Below are 18,234 nucleotides of genomic sequence, written 5' to 3'. Positions count from 1 at the left end.
CTCCTGATCAGCCCACCACCTCCTGCTATTCACACCCTTATGAAATCTTCTCTCGCTTTGAATGTGGGCTGGACCTAGTTATTTCCCTTTAACAAATAGAAATGTGATTTGTTTATAAATGACTGTGACTTCATCCTTTTCACCCTTTCTCTGCCCTCTTCTTGCTTGATGAGACAAGGCAAGCTGACCTATGGAGAGCCTCATGTGGCAGAGAACTGAGACCAACCGTCAACAACCCTAGAAGAACTGAGTCCTGCCAACAACCACGTGAGTGAATCTGGAAGTGGAACGTCTCCAATCCTGACAATAAGATATTGACACCAACAGCTGAGATGTTAAAACATGTAGGGTCTCAGACCTGGCAAGGAAAGGTCTAGAAAAGGAATATGAAACCATGTTTTTCTAGTTCCAAAGCCTGTGCTTCATTCACTGCATTACACTGTGTCTCCAACTGAGTCCTGTTCCAAATACTGAATTGGGTTTTGCCTGTTTGGAAGTGGGAACTCATTTCCCTAGAGATAAAATGGCATGACTGAAATTAACAGAGATCTGACACAATAGCAGAGAGAGGAAGGCAGAGGGCGTGGGGTGGGAGGGCTCACGAAGATGCCTGCACCAAGAACGCCTGAGTTTGAGCAGTCTGATCCAGGCAGCTCATGGCGGCTGGACGAGTGAAGTCCAAAGGCCAGACTGAGGAAAAAATTACTTCCTGATTTGAGTTAGCTTTTACTTGATACTAGGATCTTTGCAGATTAATTAATTAAAAATCTCAAGATAAGACTGAAGCGGCCTCATTGTCTGGGATGATACCCAAGGTTGTCTCACAGCTGAGGAAATCAAGGATGCAGACACACAACGAGTGAGGTTAAATGGGGAAGTTTAATAGGCCAAAGAAAGAGAATAGCTCTCTGCCGGAGAGAGGGGTCCTGGAAAAATGGGTTGCCAGTCCGCAGCGAAATACAGGGGGTTTTATAGGTACCTGGTGAAGAGGCAGTGTCTGATTTACATAGGGTGAAAGATTGGTTGGACCAGGTGTGCCATTTGTATAGGGCATGAAAAACTGGTTAGGACTAGGTTTGCCATTTGCATAGGATGCAAATTTCTGGTTGCCTCCAACCTAATCTTTTATTATGCTATCAGGTCCTCTACCTGAGCTGTGCCATGTTGCCTGTTTCTTTACTGTACATATGGTAACAAAAAAAAAAAGGAAAGATGGGGCCTCCATGTTGGACATGCCTGGGCCCCAGGTAGCCCTTTTCTATTAGCACAGCTGCTAGCATTCCCCTGTGCAAGCTTCCAGCTTGCTTATTTATGTTTTCAGCTTGATTTTTCAGGCTGCTCTTTGTTAGGAAAAAAATAATTTCTTGGGATGCTTTTCATTAGAAGGAAAATTCTGCTGAGAACTCTTTTACCCTTACTATCTGCTTAAATAATTTCTTTCTACTTCCTGTATCAAAATCATCCATATTTAGAGTGAGCCTTAAATCCAATGATCTTTACGAGAGAAAAGACTGGGAGATTTGGGCACAGTGACCAAGAGGAAAAGATCACATGGAAAGAGAGGAAAGATTGGAGCCAGAGTGCCACAGCCTAGGAATATCAGGAGCCACTAGAAGCTAGAAGAGGCAAGGAAGGATGCTCCCCTGAAGGCTTCCCATGGAGTCTGGCCCTGCCCATATCTTGATTTCAGATTTTTGGCCTCCAGAACTGTGAGAGGACAGATTCCGGTGATTTTTAAGCCACGAAGTTTGTGATAATTTGGCACAGCAGCCCTTGGAAATGAATACCAACACCAGTGATACTAATATTCAGCCAGATGTGAGAGCCACCACTTGAAGCTGTCTTGCCAACCTTGCCAGGTGAACTGTTACTTAGTTCAAGGTAGGGCCCAGGTGGAAATCACTAGCAATGAGAACACCAGCTGCAATAATCACCAGAAAACCACCTTCACCTTCAAAACAAAATATTAAAAAACCAACGTGTTAAAAAGTCTTTTTTTTAACAAGGCTGGTGTGAGACGCTTCGAAATAGTTGAGTATAAACCAAGATCTATATTATTCTGCAGTCGGATATCATCTCAGGATTAGCATAGTGTGAGCAAATCCTCAACACATGGGAGTTCCCCTTCCCCTTCCAGATAAAAGTTGAAAAGCCTGAGAAAATCAGGGGTGTCCTCCTAACTTGGATGTTAGCTGCCGTCCATTTCTCTTGAGGTTTTTGTTTCTTTCTTTAACTTTTACAACAAAATATTTATAGTTAGTCTTGCTCTAAGAAAGCTTTAGAAGCCAGGATAAGGGCATATAATACTCATAACAAAACTGTGAAACAGCAATATTATTCTATCTGTGACTTGATAATTAGATATAACTAAATTGCTGGCCAAGATATCCCACACCCAAGCAATTATAAATACCAACTAATGAAGACAGGAAATCAAAGAATGAAAGCTGAATGCCATCAGTGGACATATCAGAAAACATTACGAAAAGCTTCCTATGAAGAAAAAAAGGTGTGCAACTCTTTTAAAGAAAGCGTAGTCATAAAATGAAATTGAAATGTGTATTTTTTTGTTTTATTGGCTTTATTTCAAATGGCTATTATTAAATCCTGAGAGTCAATTAAAAAACATTCACCAAACTAGAAATCTGCTGAAGTATATATGTATAAGCATGCCTAAATATATTACAAACTATTGAATTGAAACATTAAAACATTCTCCATAGCAACACTAAATCAAACTGATATTTCATTTTGGTTCCCCTGATGCCAATACGTATAGTACATTAAACCCACAGCTTTCAAAGCATAAAAATGTCTTTGAAAACATAAGTAATCTAGAGATGATGTTCAAATATAGTACAATGTACACCTTGTTTTCTAGTTATTATTTCTTTCCCAAGATTACATTTCTATGAGAAAGAAGAGGAGCCTAAATATGATATAGGGTCATTAATTTTAATGATGAAAAGAGAAATTTTGATTTTGCCAATTCTGACCACTGAGGAATCTGTGCCCATAGTAATAGATTACTCATGTCTTACTTTCACTCTTCCCAAAAATCTCAAGTCAAAGACCACAGAATTTATAAGCTAGAAAATATAAGAAAAAAGGACACAGGAGCTAAACAAGAAAAGAAGAGGAAAAAGATTCCAGTTATGGCTTCGAAGTCACTAATTTCCATGGAAGGAGATTAAGCATATACTTTATCAACCTTCTCTGCCAGCAAACAACGTTTTATACATGTCACTTAATGGGGAAGGAGGTCAGGTACAGATCTGAAAGTCACCTAACTATATGCTTTCTTCCACAGTATTATAGGGCACAGGGAAAGCGCCTAAAATCTGCCTGCCAGTTGGAATTGAAAATGAAATGGTCCCTTGTTTAATGCCAGAAAAAGTATCCTGAGAAAGTGTAGCTCTTAGGCTTTTCCTCTCCGAAGATTCAGGGAAAATCAACAGTGCCCACTGGACAAAACCACTTTAGATAAAGAGGAATGGCAGATTTAAGGGCTCACAAAGTGTACTTAAAAGTTTAGAAATTGGGCGTTCAAATTATACCAGTCAAGTTTTACAGGAATTAAGTCCTATTTTGAGCTAGGATGCATCATTATGGGAGGTAAACCAAAACCTTAAAAAATACATGAGTTTAGAATGTGAACTATGTCTCAGGAGGTGCCACGGAATTCACTAGGAGGTAAACCTACTGCAAATTACATTTTAAAAAGCAGTATCAGCAATCTGTTCTTCCCTAAAACCACAAATTCCTTTTGAATCAATATTTGTTATGAGTCCTTTTCAGCATTTCTCCAGGGGCAACACAACACAACATCTTCAGGGGCCCAAGAGGGAATCTACAGGACTTAAAAAAGCATAAGGGAGTGAATATGGGGTCGTAGCTTTTGTCACTGTTCAAAAGAGATGCCAGTAAGTCCTATGCATTAAAACAGACCATGCAAAGCATATTTGGTGGAATAAGATAAATAACAGACTCACTCTTGCATGTCCAAGTGTACTTTTGAGATGGTGAAATGCATCTGATGCACTGAAACATGAAACCATCAAAATCTACAGCTGGAAGGGACCTCGGAGATGAATCATTTGAAAGCCCTCCAGAGGAACCCAGGTTCCAGGAAATATGAAGAACATGACCAAGGTCAAAGTTAGCTGGCAGCAGAATTTGGACCAGAATACTGATCTAATTTTATTATACACTTTTAGTTTCTAAATACCAAGAGGCATGAATGTACAAACAATGAGCACAACCACATGCTGTGCCTAAAATAACAATTACAAAAGTAAACCTACAGCCTCAGTTAAATTACTCACCTGTGTTTTTCCCCCACCATACAGAACATTTCCATTAGCACAAAGATCCCTCAAGTTGCCCCTTTCTGGCCACATCAGTTTCCTCCCGCCCTCACTCCCCTATCCATTCTTAATCACTGCCAACCACTGATCTCTTCTCCATTTCTATACCTTTGTCATTTTAAGGATGTTATATAAATGGAATCATACAACATATAACCTTTTGAAATTGGCTTTTTACACTCAGTGAAACTCTCTGGAGATTAAGCTGTATGGATGTACCACAGTTCATTTAACTATTCACCTGCAGGACATCTGGATTGCTTCTAATTTTTGGCCATTATGAATAAAGCTGCTAGGAACATTTGTGTAAGAGTTTTTGTGTGGATATAAGTTTTTGTGTTTCTTGGATAAATGACCATGATCACAAATGCTGCGTTGTCTCAGTCTGCTTGTGTTGCTATAAAGGAATACATGAGTAGCCAGGTCAGTGGCACAGGCCTGTAGTCCCAGCTACTCAGAAGACTGAGGTGGGAAGATCTGTTGAGCCCAGGAGTTTGAGGCTACAGTGGGCTATGATTACACCTGTGAATAGCCACTGCACTCCACCCTGGGCAACATAGAAAAAGATATCTCTTAAAAAATAGATATAAAGGAAGACCTGAAACTGGTCTTCCAGTTTATTTGGCTCATGGTTCTGCAGGGTTTACAAGCAGCATGATGCCAACATCTGCTTCTGATGAGAACCTCAGGAAGCTCCCACTCATAGCTGAAGGAGAAAGGGAGCCAGCATGTAGAGATTACATGGCGAGACAGGAAGCAAGAGAGAGGGTAAAGGTGCCAGGTAGTTTCGAACAACCAGCTCTCAGGGAAATGCTCCAGGACTAAGAGTGAGAAGCTGCTCATTACTACCCAGACAGCACCAAGCCATTCATGAGGGATCTGCCCCCATGACCCAAACACCTCCCATTAGGCCCCACCTCTAACACTGGGGATCAAATTTTGACATGAGGATTGGAGGCTATCCAAACTGTAGTAGGTTGTAAGGCAGTTAGTTATATGTTTAGTTTTTAAGAAATTACTAAACTATCAAGCGTGACTGTATCATTTTACATTCTTACCAGCAAAGATGCAAAAGCAGTTTAATAGAGAAAGGACAGCTTTCCCAAAAAATGGTGCTAACACAGCTGGGCATACATAGGAAGGAGGGTGATATGGTTTTGCTGTGTCCCCACCCGAATCTCATCTTGAATTGTAGCTCCCATGATTCCCACGTGTTGTGGGAGGGACCAGGTGGGAGATAATTAAGTCATGGGAGTAGTTTCCCTCATACTGTTCTTGTGATAGTGAAGAGGTCTCACAAGATCTGATGGTTTTATAAGGAGTTTCCCCTTTCGCTTGGCTCATTCTTTCTCACCTGCTTCCACGTAAGATGTGCCTTTCATCTTCTGCCATAATTGTGTGGCCTCCCCAGCCACGTGGAACTGTGAGTCCATTAAACCTCTTTTTCTTTATAAATTACCAATCTTGGGTATGTTCTTATCAGCAGTGTGAAATGGACTAATACAGAGGGGAAGGGGGGAAGGAGGAGGGGAAAGAAGAGGAGGAACAGGGAAGAAAAGCAAGAAGAAGAACTTTCACATAAACCTCACAACTTGAACAAAAATCAAACAAAAGGAATCATTTTCCCCGCATCTTCACCAGCATTTAGTGTTGTCACCACTTGTCACTCTCATAGATGTGCAGTGGTATCTCAACGTGGTTGTATTTAGCATTTTCCTTCGAGTTAATGATGTAGAACATCTTTTTATATGTTTATCAGTTAAATGGCTGTCCATGTCTTTTGCCCATTTTCCAACTGGTTTGTCTTTTTTGTTGTTGTTGAGTTTTGCGAGTTCATTATAAATGCTAGATAATAGCCCTGTTTCGGATATGTGGTTTTCAGATATTTACTCCCAGTCTGCAGCTTGTCTTTTTAGCCTCTTAGCAGAGTTTTTCAGAGAGAAAATTTTTAAATTTTGAAGTCAAACTAATCAATTTTTCCTTTTATGGTTCATGCATTTAAGAAACTACTAAACTGTCTATCAAGCTTGACTGTATCATTTTACATTCTTACCAGAGGCCAAATATGATGCCAAGTCCAAGAATCCTTTGCCCAGACATAGATCCCAATGACTTTTTCCTCTGCCAGTTTCTAAAAGTTTTATTTTCTAAAAGTGTTACATTAATGTTCATGATCCACTTTGAATTAATTTTGTGCAAGGTGTGAGGTATAGATTAATTTTTTTTCCTAACTGTACAATTTGTTGAAAAGGCTATTCTTTCTCTAACTGAATTGCTTTTTTATTTTTGCAAAAAAAAAAAAAAAAAAAAACAGGCTATTTGTGTAGGTCTGTTTCTGGGTTCTCTATTCTGTTGCATTTATCTATGTGTATATACTTCTGTCAATGACACAAGGTCATAAATATTACAAGTATGTAAGTCTTGAAACTGGATGATAGACTAATTCCTACCACCTTATTCTTTTTCAAATCTGTTTTAGCTATTCTAGTTCCTGTGCCTTTACATATGAATTTCAGGATAATCTTGTCTATATCTACTAAAAATTGTTGCTGATATTTTGATAAGAATTATATTAAAACTCTATATCAACTTGGGAGAACTGACATCTTTACTATGATGAATCTTCCAACCTGTGAGAATATGTCTCTCCATTTATTGAGATCGTCTTTGCTTTCTCTCATCAGCATTTTGTAGTTTCCACCATACAAGTTCTATACATTTTTTGATAGATTTTCATGTATTTCTTTTTGTGTGTTTATAAAAGGTGCTGTATTTTTTATTTGGTATCTGTTGATTGCTAATATAAATAAACATAGCTGGTTTCTATATGCTGATCTTATATCCTGGGGCCTTTCTGAACTCATCTATTATTTCTAGGATTTTTTAAAATGATTCCTTAGACTTTTCTATGGACTTTTCCTTACAAGGAAGTCACCTGCAAAAAAAAGGCTAATTTTACTGCTTCCTTTCTAATCTGTATGTCTTTTATTTCCTTTCCTTGGCTCACTGTGCTGGCAAGATCAATAATGAAAGTATTAAAAGTATCAGAACTTGGCCGGGCGTGGTGGCTCACGCCTATAATCCCAGCACTTTGGGAGGCCGAGGCAAGCAGATCACAAGGTCAGGAGATGGAGACCATCCTGGCTAACACAGTGAAACCCCGTCTCTATTAAAAGTACAAAAAATTAGCCGGGCGTAGTGGCGGGCGCCTGTAGTCCCAGCTACTCAAAGGCTGAGGCAGGAGAATGGCGTGAACCCGGGAGGCGGAGCTTGCAGTGAGCTGAGATCGCGCCACTGCACTCCAGCCTGGGCAACAGTGCAAGACACCATCTCAAAAAAAAAAAAAAAAAAAAGAAAGTATCAGAACTTGCGTAGGGGGCATAAAAAACCAAAGCATTTTCCTACGCTTACACACGACTCAACACTTCTCACACCAGATTCTCCAGCAGACACTAACTGGGTATCCTAGAATTCAATTCAGTTCACACATTATCTACCCGGAGATATTGTCAGATCCAACAGGTTAGGGGTTCAGTCCCACAAGACAGCTCCCACTTTGGATGTCAGTTGTGTACCCCAGTCTGTGAACTGTGGTTCTGACTGGCCAGGTATAAATCAGGATTCCTACAACCTCCTCTTCATGTTCAAGAAATTTGGTAGAGTGGCTCACAGGACTCAGGGAAATTCTTTACTTATGCAGATAAACAACCAGATGGAAGAGATGGAGAGGACAAGGTATGTGGGAAGGAGTGTAGATCTTCCCTTTCTGGGAAGGTGCCCTCTCTACAAGCACCACCCTCCAGGCATCCTCACACATTCTGCAAGCTGGAAGGTCTCCAAATCCTGTCCTTTTCAGGTGTTTATGAAGACTTCATTTCTTATGCATGATTGATTACAGCACTGGCTACTGATGATCATCCAGACCTTCAGACCCTCTCCCCTCCCTAGAGTCAGGAGATAAGGCTCAAAGTTCTGATGCTTATACCACATAGTTGGTTCTCCTAGCAACTAGTCCCCATTCTGAGGCTATCTAGGGGCCCCAGCCACCAGTTATCATACTGGCATTAAAAAACACTCTTATCTCCAGAGATTTCACAAGTTTTAGGAATTGCGCACCAGGAACCAGGGGCAGAGGCCAAATATGTTTATTACATCAAAATATCACAAAAGTATTCGATCTTCCAACACTGTGTTGAATAGTAGTGGTGAGAGTCACTATCTTTGACTTTTTCCCAACCGTAAAGAAAAACATTCAGTCTTTCAACATTAAGTATGTTACCTTTTTGCAGACATTCTTTATCAATTTGAGAACATTCTCTTCCTTTTCTAGTGTTCCGTTTTTTGTCACAAAATGGTATTAAATTTCGCCACATGTTTTCTGTGTGAATTGATATGATCATGTCATTTTTCTTTCTTAGCCTGCTAATGTGTATGAAATTAAATAATTTAAACTTAAAATAAGTCAATTTAAAGCTGTTAGAGCTTTAAATCATTCTGAACCTTGAGAGGTGGCTCTGCAGCCTGAGTCAAATGGCATGCAGCTGCAACTTCTGCCTTTTTTCTTATAAATAATAATTAAGATCAAGCACTGCCAGGGTGGACAGGACATCCTCAGATCATTGCCCTTTATCACAGAGTAATAAAGTAATCTTCCTTGGAATGTAGCAATCCAAAACCAATCAAATTACTGTGGCATGTGCACTGGTCTTGTACGGAAAATGTTGTAATCCTGCTGGAACTTCTCTGTCCCTGCCTATGTAAGTGAAGCCTCAACTTCACCACTGTGGGCTGCTGATCCATTTGTGTGGAGTGTTTCCAGGTGACTACCCTCAAGCTTTGAACTAGGATAAATTCCACATTTAATTGTATTATTTGAACCTCATTATTTACGGTTGACATGCGGTAGATTCCATTGCTGATTTTCAAATAAACCCTACTTGATCATGATGTATACTTCTCTTTATATATTGCGGAATTCAATTTGCTAACATTTTAAGAAATTTTGACATCTCTGTCTATGAAGGATACTGGTCTGCAGGGTTTTTCCTACTATTTTTGTTTGGGGCAATACAACTTCAAAAATTAAAAAATAAATGAATAGTCTTCCTTCATCTGAGAATGTCATGATTTCCCTTTCATATTCGAAAGACATTTTCACTAGACATAGAATTCTAAGTTGACAGTTATTTTCTTTCAGGATGGAAAAAATACGATGCCACTTTTGCCTGCTTGGGAAACATTGGCCTCATTACCACTGGGCAGGGGAGAAAGTCCTAATTCTCTATGATGCCTCTTCTGATGTCACCCCTGAGAGGAGGAAAAGGTACTTCTCTACTGTTGGTGGAGGTGAAAATCCAGGCTCCCCATGTGGACTCGTTACCAACCGCTGGATATGAGAATCCTGGCTCTCTACTTGCCTTTCTGTAATACTAACCTGACAAGGAGGTTGGAATGGCTCATTACATCCCAGTGAGGATAGAAGTTTTGGCTCCCACTTGGCCTTTGCTGTTGGAGGTAGGAGTAGGTAGGCCACAAGTTTTTCATTGTGTGTATGTGTGGTGTTTAGCTGGAGTAGTACAGACACTATCTAAAAATTTTCTCTATACTGCTAGACTGCCCCTTTCCCAGTCCTTCACCTACAGTGAGCAGGCTTTCGCTGTAACCTTTCCTTTTGTCTGTGCCCTCTGGCAGCTAAGGGCTACTAGCTTCTTTAGTTCCAGGGCTGGGATATCTAAGGCAAAAACAACATCTAGGGAATTCATTACCATATTGTTTCTTGTGTCTACAGGTCTCTAGCTGATCTGACTTCTCTCCACCTCTCAGAATATTTTTAGTTTTGTCTTATATATAATAGTCAGGATTTCTTACTTGTCCTAAATGAGAGGAAGAGGAAAAAGTACACCTTTTTCCCAGAAGTGAAAATCCCTTTGTTTTACTTTTTCAAAAAAACCAAAGTCTCTCTCTTTACTGTTATCACAACAGATCCTATCACAGAAGAGAAATTAAGACAAAAAAAGTATAACTGAGGGATAGTAAGAGAATATTCATAGCTTTACTTGAGAAGAGAAAAAGAAGGGTTACACAGTGGGGAGGATTAGAGTCAAAAGACTCAAGTTCTAATGGAAAGATGGTCAGCTACTAGCCTTGCATCTCTAAGTATCACTTAAATATTCAGGCAGCCCCGTGTTTTGTTTTGTTTTGTTTTTTTCCTGTAAGATGGGGATGATATCGCCTAGGTGCCCTTCCACAGTTGTGGTCGTATAAGATGAGATAGGATATGGGATGGTGCTTTGTCAATTTTCAGTCAAGGTATAAATAAAGGGCATGTTATTACACTCCGATGATAAGACTCCCTGCCTACTTCCCACCCGTTCCAACAAAACCCAGTTCTTTCCAGTTTGTCCTGTGTTTCAGCATCGATCCAGCAACTATTGATCCACGTGCACAAACTAGAAATACGTGAGGCATTTTGGATACCTCTGACTCCCCCTATTCCCCACCAGTCAAAATAAGAATATCACAGTCCTGATGTTCTCCTTCCAGATAGCTCTCAAATCCATCTGCTTCACTCCATCAGCCCTAGATCCAGCCCCCATTCCTTTTCACCTGTACTGTAATAGTCATCTTCCAAGTTTCCCTGCTTCCAAACTCATCTCTAAAAAGCAGCTAGATCATCTTTCAAGCACCCAAAAGCATCTTTCCCAAGTCCATTCTAGATTCTCCCAGATCCCTAGAGTTCCCATTTGGGCTTCCCGTTTCTCAGGAGGCTTATCTGTTCATTTATTTAAAAAACTGAATTGGTTTTCTCTTATTTATCCTAAAATAAAATTTTGACCCTAAAGCATGATTTTAAAACACTTTAATACCTTTATAGTCAACAAATAAAACAATAATATTTCAGAACAATATATCAGAGTGTGACATGTCGTATTGGCATTGCTTCATAAGGACAAGAGAAAAACTGGACACATAAACTAGAGATAGTATGTTTCACCAGAGTCTTATGTATATTACTTAAGAATGAAAACATCAGCCATAACTTGCAAATCTGCATTATGACTCATGAAACAAGTACACTGTATCTCGCCAAGCTATGATTACTGACTAAACCTCAACTTCTTTATCACAAGCTCATTCAGCCTCATGTGCTCAACCCACACACATAAACTCTGTTCTACAAACTGCCTAGTTGATCAATTCTGACCCAGATCTACTGGGACCATTTCATGACTAGTACTAGCTTCCAAAACCTTCTCCTACCCTTCTTCAATTCCTTTTGACATACCCCCCAGTTTCCCTGGTGTTGGTTCACTTTTGCAACAGCAAGCTCATAATGCCCCTTAGAATCTAAAAATTGTTCTGATATTCTTTAATGGGTTTTAGCAAAATAAATGATTAGGATAAATATTTAAAATTGTACACCTAATTTTAACACTTACTAATGTTACTTCTAGTTAGAGGAGAAGGACGACGGAGTAGGGAGCAGGGTGTGGAAGCACAGATTACTCTTATTTTTCTGTAATGATTGAAGTTCAAACAATAAAAATGCACTCATACATTTCCTCAGAAATTTTAAAAACACACATTAAATGCTAAATATACGTCCTGTCAATTAAAAACTGTAAGAGTAACCTTATAAAAGAAAAAAAAAGTTTGCTCTCGGGAGATGATTAAATACCCATATTGACAAAATATATTTAACGTGGTTATGATTCTATGTCAGACTAATATTTTTGCCTCTACTTTAATTGCTTTTTAAAAGAACTATCAGGAGGTTCCAATTAGAAATTTAACTGAAGGCCACTTTGAATCAATATGCTGTGGGAATTAAATGATGCTGTTTTTATGTTTTCCTTTTTGAAGATATTGGTCATTCTTTTTCTAAATTTTTATCTCCAAGAGTTCAAGGAAAGCTTGGTTTTTATTGGAAAGGCAAGAAATACAGCTTCTGACTAAATGTATATAGCTTCAGTGTGGGATGCCCTTCTCCCTTTCTCTCCTCCTGGCATATTTAATCAACAGAATATTCACAGATCTTTTACCTCCTACAACAGGCCTACTCCAACCCTGCGTAATTTCTCCTATCTTAGGGCCTCTGACATTTATCCTGAAACACACAGCTAAGTACTTGATTCTATATTTTACCATATTTCTTTTCTTCCTCCATATCTCACTTTTTATTTTTAGAAAATGCCTCTAATGCAATTTAGTTATCATTACAGTGCCTAGGATATTGCTCTGAACTAAATAACTATTTAAAAGAAAAAACAAATATGGTTGATTAGTATAAGCAACTACTTTGCAGAAGAACTTTGAAATGTGACTCCCCATTTCAAAGGTTCTCTTTACTATTCCCCAGTCTTCCAAGAATCATATTTCACTGACGTCTAACACATATACCTGACTTGAGAATATTCTGAGGCTGAGTTCCTTTATCAAAGTTAATTGGTAGAAAATGTCACTCACCAGAAAATTCCATCTAATTGAAAACTAGACTGAAATGGCTAGGCTCAAATGGGGGCTGATCTAAATTTCTCATCAAACAGCACTTTAAGGTATCTTAGACAAGACTGCCTTGAGCTGCAAAAAGCTTTGATGCCATCAGCCTTACACCAGGATCAAAAAAATTTTCAACTTTTATTGCAAGCTTTGTTAATAAGTTTCTCCCTGTTCGTCACAGTTATGAAAAACCTGTAATATTTTTGTTGCATGGGAATAAAGCTAGGAAGGATATAAATTTCAGGCAAATTGGAGGCACATTTTAAAATTATTGTCATCGAGACTGACAACTGCCAAACCTGGAAACCACTTTCTGCCAAATCAAACACAGCCTGGAGTAATGGTGAATTCACATTGATACGCAAGCCTGTGACAGAGGCTATCAGAAGAAACTATTTCTTTTCACCTCTAAAATATAATTCACCAAGCATGACATCCAAATTCCTGTTGTCATAGGCATTTTCACTGCTTTAGAAGAAGACTGCAGCATGGCTAATGTGTTTTAGTTCTCAGATAAGGCTAATGGGTTTCAGCTCTCTTGCCAGTTTGATTGCCAAATACTGCCTGTGACACAGTAAAGAATTCTGAAGTTGCTCGTGGACTTTGTGAAGGAGAGTAACACAGTCTATCAGCAACATTTACCAGTATGGCAAAGCAGCATTCACTAACTAATCTGGGCCTTCTCCCGCTGCTGGACACTTGGAAGACCATTTCCAGAGCCTTCAGTGCAGCTGGACAGGGCCACATGACCAGTTCTGTCCCACAGGCCGTGATCAGTGTTGATGTGTGCCACTTCGCAGCCCGTATGTGATTTTCTGTGCTTCTCATCCCTGAAGCCTTGAGATAAAGGTGGCGTAAGACAGCAGTAGACAAAAATGCTGAGCCACCCCTTGGAGGTGACAGCTGTCCTGCAGCATCACCTAGAACCTCCGTGGGCTTTCAAGGATGAGAAATAATCACAGTTGGTTAAGCCACTGTGATTTTCATATTGCTTGTTATTGCATCATAACCCAACCCACTCTGACTTCTACACACAGATCTCAGATGAGGGATTGGAGACAGGAGTGCCCAGTCCTTAGAGGATTACAGATTAATAGTCTGGAACACTGGTTCCTCTTACGTTTAAGACACCCACAACATCATGATGCATTGCTCTCCAATGGGATGGGAATTCTTGTACCCTTGCATAGCTTACTTTCATTTTGATGACTACTAATTGTGACCTGCGCCTTGGCTCTTGCTTGTCTCCTTTATCCCTTCTCTCCTTCTTTACGTAGGCACACAGATGTTCTAGAGCATGCCTGATATATCACACTAATAAATATATTAAGTATCCCTTTGAAAAGCAAAAGGAAACATTACAATTTTTGTGGCTCTTTTAAATGCCTGTGAATACACTAGCACATTACATTTTTAAGTGTTTCAGTCAAGGGGTCAATTAGGTTAGCCTACGTTTCGGCAAGTAAATCAACGATTGCTGCCAATTGCATCAGAAATATTCCTTTACTTTTAGCAGATCTGTACCAGCAGAAAAGGAGCAAATGTATTGGCTCGTTGGAGGAAATGACCACCACACCTCAGAAACAAAAGCTTCCACTTCCACATCACTTACTAGATGCCAGGAAATGGTCTATGAGCTTTAGTGGTTATCAATGAATTTAATCCACTCAACAACCTTAGAGGTCATGGCTACTTTTACTCCTATTTTACAGATGAGACAAGTGTGTGAGTTTACATGCTTACAAAAAGCACTTATCTTTTAGCATCATAAAATGGAGTTTTTAGATAAAACATAAGATGAGCAGCTAAACTTTAGATGAGTAATAAAACAGTTTTAGCATATGTGCCATGTATTGCATGGGACATACTTATTCTAAATGATTTTTTACATTTATCTGAAATTCAAATTCAGCTGGGCCCCTGTATTCTTATTTGCTAACTCTGGCAACTCTAAATTAGAAGCTGGATTTCAAATTTCATCAATTCTCAGTATCTAACTTTATTAAGCAACCAAGCTAAGCTGATTGTACATCTCTATCAAACAAAGTTAAAGACAAGTTTTATTAAAATCTCTGAATCTAATCTACTATAAAAATAAAATGCCAAAAAGATTTTTACCACAAAAATTTGCTTTTGCTTTCCTTCTACCTAGTCTGTGGCATTTGAGAAGGATCCAGATATTGATATGTAGATTCTGCCAGTTGTCACATTTTCTATCTAAATTGGTGAAAATCCTACCACTTGTATCTGTAAAGCATTCACTTTGTTTGGATTGGGGGCTGGGGTTTGCAAGAAAACACAGAATATTCCTTTTTGTTCATTTTTTTAACTTTCATAACATGGGACCTGTTAAAACAGAAGCATGAATATTCTAGGTCAGGCAGAGATGAAAGGACATAATAAATAGGAAACACTGCTCTCCCAATGTATCCTGAAGAAGTCCTTGTCAATCATTTCCAGTAAAGTGAATAAAAAATAATGCTTACCATGGCAAGAGCATACACTGAGTTTGATGTGGTGGGGACAAATCATAAAATAGGTGTAGGGTGAGGCCAAATTTTAAAATCTAAGGTACCTTGAAATAATGCACTTTCAGAGATTCTCAGTAGCAGCATTTTAAATTCTTCTTCTCTCTTCCAGGTTCTGTTTCATGCAGGGCCATGAGTTACTGCCAACAAGTTAATATCTACTCTCAGCTGTTGATTCAGCCCAAACACTGTGTCTCCAAACTCCATTCATCAAGGGCTTCAAAACAATGTGTTTATCTTTCTACTTGTTGTGAATATTAATAAATTAAGATCTTTAAACTGTCTAGGAAGAAGTAAGAAATAACTGCCAAGAGCTTGGGTACAGATGAGGTATTTACATACATTAGAGAAGTACCATTAACGGTAATTAATGGTGCTTTTACATTCTCAGAATGCAGTGCAATAGACTGTCGATTTGTTTTGGAGGTGTCTGCAATCATAACACATATCTCATGCTAAATGGATACTTAGCAATTTTTAATAATTTTAAACTGTTGTGCTATTTAATGGTTTGGCGATAACAGTTTTATGAAGACAGGTTTTGAATTTAGAATTTTTATTGAACTTGATTAAATTTAATGAGACTGCATCACTTACATTCTACCTTAATTCTTAATGTTTATAAAGGTCACAACAACTAATTTTAAAAGTTGTATTTTAGAAAAGCAAATTCTGTCAGTTAATGACTATACAATTTAAACCACAATTCCAGGATTTTCTAAAGCTAGCCTACATTAAGTACTGTGGTAAGTCTTCATGAGGGGTATTAAAGCGTAAAAGTTTAAGACGTATCACTTCTGTGAAGAAGAACAGACACAAATAGGAGAATTTTATTAACTCCAGATTCTTCTGACTTTGTCTGGCTTCTGATTAGAACTAGAGTACACAAAACTCAGCAGATACGGTAAAGAGGATTTACATCAACTCAACTTCCCAAGAAGTTAAAATTAAAAACACACCTCCCCTAAGTCAATACATTCCGCAATATTTCACCGGTGACTTTAGTCCCAAGTTGTTTGAGGAAACTAAAGGTAAAATAGAAAACAAATTTGCTTTGAAGGAGTCAAGGCTACGTGGAATAGAAGTTTGTGCAAAAATACTTAACCCAGCCTGTAGCCTTTCCATGAAGGAAAGAAAATGTAAAACAGATTTTGGGGAATTCTGACACGAATTACTAAGATATCACTTATATGCCTGTTTTTAGACTGAGAGGTTCCTCAATTCCTTTTTCTTTCTGTCTGCTTCATTTCCATCAGGAACAACTGTTCAACCCTTACTCATAGATCTTCATAATAATTCTTGACAATATACGTGCAAAATTAAAATGGGTCTCTTTGCACTGTTTGCAGTATGGCAAGAGAGTTTACAAGGCAATAATTCTAAATATAAAATAAAATAAACACATTACATGATTTTACAAATTTAAGGGAATGTATAGGAGTACTAATCACACTTGGCATGTTTAAAAATACACTTGGTGCTTGTCAGCGCTCAAAGAGTAGAGACATATTGTTTGAATTATCAATAATAACAAAATCATGGAGGATTGATCAATGAGAGTGTTTTCCTTCATCTTAGCCACAGTAATAAGACCTTTATGCTGCACTTCTTATATAATTACGCAAAAATCTGACACAAATCCTGTGAAGGCAGAGGTAGTTATTTCTGTGTATTCTTTAGACTTCCACATTAAGAAACCATGCCCCCTTTTGACATAACTATCTCTTTCTTCCCCACACAACAAAACTGAGAACATACAGAGAAATCACTGACACACGTGGGCAGCTAAATGCAGACATGCTGACTGCAATAAGGCTGTCATCTCACAGAGAAGGAGGCAGTACAGGACTCTGTCTCCAGTACAACATCTCCTCAAAAACTTCAAACTTTTTTAACATCTACAGACAAGTCTTAATAGAAAAGTCAGTAAATTCACCAGCCACACACCATCTTGTCATTTGACCTTTGATTTCTATAGTTCAGCACTCCCTAATTCCAATAGACAAGATTCAAAGCAATGTCTGTAATACTTCATCTGCCCGAAGGAAGACAGTGAGATAACACCCACACAAGTCTTGAACTTTTAAAATCCATTCTCACTGATACAGGGGAATATGAACTGGAAGAAGGATTGAATGCCATGCTTGAGTTTTTAGCATCAAATAAAATCTACAATGTGTTGTGTGACAATGATATTTACTTTGAGTGTGTTCTAAAAAATGACACCTGCTACCAATATGGATCTGTATACCCTTAAAGTCTCACAGGTTATAAAACAGCAAGGGCAAATATTTTATGAGCTACATTGCATTGTTGTTTTGTTCCCAGGAAAAGAGGTATTTTCTCACATACTAAGAGTCCAGTCTATTCCTGGGGTCAGCTGAAGCCAGTGTTGACCCTGGACAAACATTAGGAGAGAGCTGGTTCCCTATTACGATGATCCCTGGAGGTCAGATGCTGTCTGTGCCCAGACTCTCAAGGCAACCATGGCCAAGGTAGAGAAGGTGAGGACACTGCTCTTTTCGAGACACATGTGGGTTCGGCACACACATGTATTGTGATGACTGTTGCTAACGATGCTGACAGTAGCCAACATTTACCAAGGGATCACTATGCGGTGAGCACTGTGCACAGCGCTTTATGTGTTGACTCACTGAATCCTCATAATGTCATTTGGAGGTAAGTGCTATCAGCAACACTACTTCGCAGATAGAGAAAAACAACGGACAGTAATTGTCCTCCACAGCAGCAACCTTGGGAATTGAACTTGATAAATCCATGTGTTTATTAAGCTCAGGTCACCCATATAAGGAGTCAGACTTCAGTCAGTCTCGGCTCCA

General features: G+C 38.8%; 1 protein-coding gene across 4 annotated transcripts in view; it reads right to left on the bottom strand.

Annotated features, from left to right (window-relative positions):
- FHIT (fragile histidine triad diadenosine triphosphatase) overlaps positions 1–18,234 on the bottom strand; it is a 1,518,095-nt gene that overhangs the window by 541,636 nt on the left and 958,225 nt on the right. The gene's annotated exons all lie outside the window — the stretch shown is intronic.

The sequence above is a fragment of the Symphalangus syndactylus genome, chromosome 21 (assembly GCF_028878055.3).
Source record: "Symphalangus syndactylus isolate Jambi chromosome 21, NHGRI_mSymSyn1-v2.1_pri, whole genome shotgun sequence".
In the NCBI taxonomy this organism is placed as follows: domain Eukaryota; kingdom Metazoa; phylum Chordata; class Mammalia; order Primates; family Hylobatidae; genus Symphalangus; species Symphalangus syndactylus.
Note: the sequence above shows the minus strand (reverse complement) of the source record. Positions and strands in the feature narration are given on the sequence as shown.